This window comes from Heteronotia binoei, chromosome 11 (assembly GCF_032191835.1).
Source record: "Heteronotia binoei isolate CCM8104 ecotype False Entrance Well chromosome 11, APGP_CSIRO_Hbin_v1, whole genome shotgun sequence".
Classification (NCBI taxonomy): domain Eukaryota; kingdom Metazoa; phylum Chordata; class Lepidosauria; order Squamata; family Gekkonidae; genus Heteronotia; species Heteronotia binoei.
This window is the reverse complement of record NC_083233.1, coordinates 53175358-53178440: the sequence shown is the minus strand read 5'-3', so window position 1 is coordinate 53178440 and position 3083 is coordinate 53175358. Positions and strand designations below refer to the sequence as shown.

General features: G+C 44.5%; 1 long non-coding RNA gene across 1 annotated transcript; it reads left to right on the top strand.

Moving 5' to 3' along the window:
- Positions 1 to 1659: 1659 nt before the first annotated feature.
- Positions 1660 to 2737, top strand: LOC132578876 (uncharacterized). Its single transcript, XR_009555949.1, has 2 exons — positions 1660 to 2079; positions 2168 to 2737. It is a non-coding gene; the product is annotated as an uncharacterized LOC132578876 (long non-coding RNA).
- The last annotated feature ends 346 nt before the right edge of the window (positions 2738 to 3083 follow it).

Sequence of the window (3083 nt, the reverse complement as noted above, 5' to 3'; positions counted from 1 at the left end):
TGTTACACTGCTGCATTACATGCTCTTCCCCTATGCATATTTTGCAGAAAAGGGAGAGCTAGAATTTGAGTACTTACAAATGTGCCCTAGTTTGGACTCCAAATGGAAAGCTCGCACTGAGCCCTCCCAAGATATTTTCCCATTTTAACCAACTCCACCGCAAGCATCAGTCCAGCATCCCCTGGCATATCACAGTCTGCCGGGGCACAATTCTAACTCTCCCAGGAGCAAAATGCAGAGTGGAAAGAATTCACAACACAGATGTTAAGAGTGCAGATTGAACATCTCTGAGAAAGAATCTGGGTCAGTTTTGTTTTCAACCAGATCAGCACGCAGCTTTGAAAGCAAGAAGGCATTCCTCAGCTCTGCCCTTCAGAGTTATCCCTGCAGGAGAAGTGAGAGCAGGAACTGCAAAAGTGCTACCTTTTCCTTTGGCAAGGTGTTAATTAAAAGCTCGGGGCCTTTCCTGAAATGAAGGACAGGCATTTGCCAGAGATGAGTGCTTCCAATAGCAACAACAAAAGCAGAAGAGGTTTCACACCTGGTGACCATCCCTCCCCTTCCCCTAGATTGTTATCATGTTAATGACTAGTTGCCAGGACAAGGCAGCCTGGGATGGTCTTCACAATCAACCTGAAGCACGTTTAGGGCAATGAAGCAATCATGCAAGCGGCAACAGGAGATACAAGCCTGGGCTTGCACTAGCAAAGGGTCCAGATATGCAGGAGAACCAAGCCATTTCCCTCCCCTTGCTCCAGGCACTGGCTTTCTCTATTGAGTCCTCAAGAACTCCCCGGTTTGGTTTAAAAACTGTGTGTAGTTGTAGATGGTGAAAAAGAAGTATTTCTTCACTCTGTGAGTAGTTACTTTATGGGCTGGCAGCAGTGAATGGCCAGTACTAGCATAAAATGGCTTTAAAAGATGACTGGGCAGATTTGTGGAGGACAGGTCACCAGTAATTACTAAAGAGGACTTCCACAATCAGAGGTAGTAAACTTCCAAACACCAGTACTAGCAGGCAACCTGATTGGATCTTCTTACAGAAGTTCCAATCAGTCAGTCCTAAGGGAAATCAACCCTGACTGTTCCCTAGAAGGTCAGATGCTGAAGCTCAAATACTATGGCCACCAAATGAGAAGGGAGCACTCACTGGAGAAGACCCTGATGCTAGGAAAGACAGAAGGCAAAACAAGGGGACAACAAAAGATAAGATGCCTGGACAGCATTACTGATGTAACTAACATGAATTTGAGCAGACTTTGGAGGATGGTGGAAGACAAGAGGGCCTGGCGTGACTTTGTCCATGGAGTCGCAAAGAGTTGGACTCAACTGTGCGACTGAACAACAAAAAAGCAGGCAACCTCAGGGGAAGGCCTTGGTTTGTATGCCTAGCGATGCTCCATGACTTTCCACAGCCTATATAACTGGCACATTCTGTTCCAAATATCCATTGAATAAGAACACTACTTAGACCAGACATCAAGGACTATAGCATTTATTTCCAAACACAACAGACCAGATCCCCACAGGTAAATGCTAGATCCCAGCTCTCTCCTTTAATGCCTTTAGAAATCCTGTCTCCTTTAATGAGGCTTGCTCAGAGGTGCTTCGATACAAACCATTTGTTGCCTGAAAAGATCTGGAGGTCTTCAAGCAACTGGAAAGGTATTTGTCAGCAGTGCATAAGGTTACCAACTGGATGGGGGGGAGGAGAGAGTGTCCTGTCCCTTTAATTGCAGATTAATGAGTGGAAACGGGCAGCTGAAGCTTTTCATGGAATGAGGTTAAATAACATCACCTGACAATTGCTTGTATACACACCATCCAGAATGCTTCAGTCATTCCGGAGTCAGGCCCTCCCCTGGGAATCTCAAGAATGAGCCGGGAGCATGAGCTCCAAAAGGCAGACTCTCCATTTGATGAAACATTTCCATCACCCACCTTGGATTCTTTTCGCTCTTTGCAATCCATTCTGGGTGTCTGGAAGGCTCCGGATTTTGCACATCTCCCCTCACTCCAAAGAAGTAAGGAAAAGGACTTACTCCCATATCATTGCAACAAGAAGCAATGAAAATTAAGGTAGGAATCCATGAGACTAGGAAGTAAAGTATTGGTACTTATTTTGCATGCTTTGCCCTAATCTCAGACTTCACTCCCCATTTTACAGACAGGACAACTGAGACTGGAATTCTGATAGGAATGCTGTTGCTCAGCATGCTTGACTGTCCACCTGTTGAAAGCCACTGATGCTTGACAAAGGCACAGACATCTGACATGGTAATCCTGGACCTACTTTTCCTACTACTTAGAAGACCAACAGAGAGGTTGAGAATCAAGGCATGTTGTGGTCTTGCTAAAGGCCAGACAAATTCCCCTGCCTGATAACCCACAAAACCCTGGAATCAGCTCTGGGTTTGACACAGTAACAAACACAGCAGTTACTCATTTGTGCTGTGGGTACCAACTTTTAGATTGGCCTCTGCTCTTCTGCCGCTTAATAACTGCTTGTCCTGCAGACATTTGCAGGTGAAAATGGATTTCTCAGGCCTTGAAAAGCGTCGCTAGCTGATCTTGGCTGGTATTAAAGGCACCCAGAGCAATGCCACTTTGTAATTTTTAAAATGTATTTATTATTATTTAAAACCAAATGGCAGCTCCTAAGACAGCCTATTATAGCAAGACTCCTGCAGTAAAAGTCTGTTTAAAAATATGCCACAATAAATTGTAGTTTTTGCTCTTTGGGGTATGTTTGTCATGCTTTAAAGGTGATGACAGTCCAGCTTCTTCCTGTAGTCATCAATCTTAACAAAAACAAAAGCAATTTCCATCTGTAGTCATTTCCTTGCCACACTTGCAGCTTGTAATTCCCCCCCACCCAAGTAATTTTATTCCATTTTCTCAATGCTTTGAATTTATACGCCCCTTACTGTTCTGTTGCATGCACCAATCCTTGGGTTTTTTTAAAAGGCAAAACCCATCATGACTGGGCTTTTAAACCACTCGGCAGCACAACTATCTCCCTGTAGAGCTTCCAGAAGATCCCAGTAACATCACCAGCTTTTGAACTGGTCCTTGCAGCTGTA